The sequence below is a fragment of the Charadrius vociferus genome, unplaced genomic scaffold (genome assembly GCF_000708025.1).
Source record: "Charadrius vociferus isolate BGI_N301 unplaced genomic scaffold, ASM70802v2 scaffold958, whole genome shotgun sequence".
NCBI classification, from domain to species: domain Eukaryota; kingdom Metazoa; phylum Chordata; class Aves; order Charadriiformes; family Charadriidae; genus Charadrius; species Charadrius vociferus.
In genome coordinates this window covers 246154-246587 of record NW_009649741.1, presented here as the reverse complement: position 1 = coordinate 246587, position 434 = coordinate 246154, and positions in this window count along the sequence as shown.

The following is a 434-nucleotide window of genomic DNA, read 5'->3' as shown; positions in this document are numbered from 1 at the left end:
CAGCAGGAACTGGGCAGCACCCACCCAAACAGCGCCGTGTAGGAATGCCTGGGTAGAAGTGCTTCCCGTGGTTTTCTGTCTGGTATTTGCCTTCCTTGCCCCAACCTACCGCCAAAGTCTCAGGCAAGGTCTACGCCTGCAGCAATTCACTGGATGGAGTTTAACACGGAGAACAGCTTCTCCAAGCAAAACACGAACGTACTGGCAAGACAGGATCTACACCAGGGACTTTTTACTGGCACGGCTGCTCTGATGGCGGATCCCCGCAGCGCATCCCCGGCGCGCACAGCTGTGCCAGAGAAGGGCCGCGGAGGCAGAGCCCCGGCGGAGCCCGGCGCATGATTCACCGTGTTTGCGCAAAGGCGGCCTCTCACCACCGCACGGGCCGAACCCACTCCGTCGGAGGTCTTCCCCCTCCCCCCACCATTTAAAAG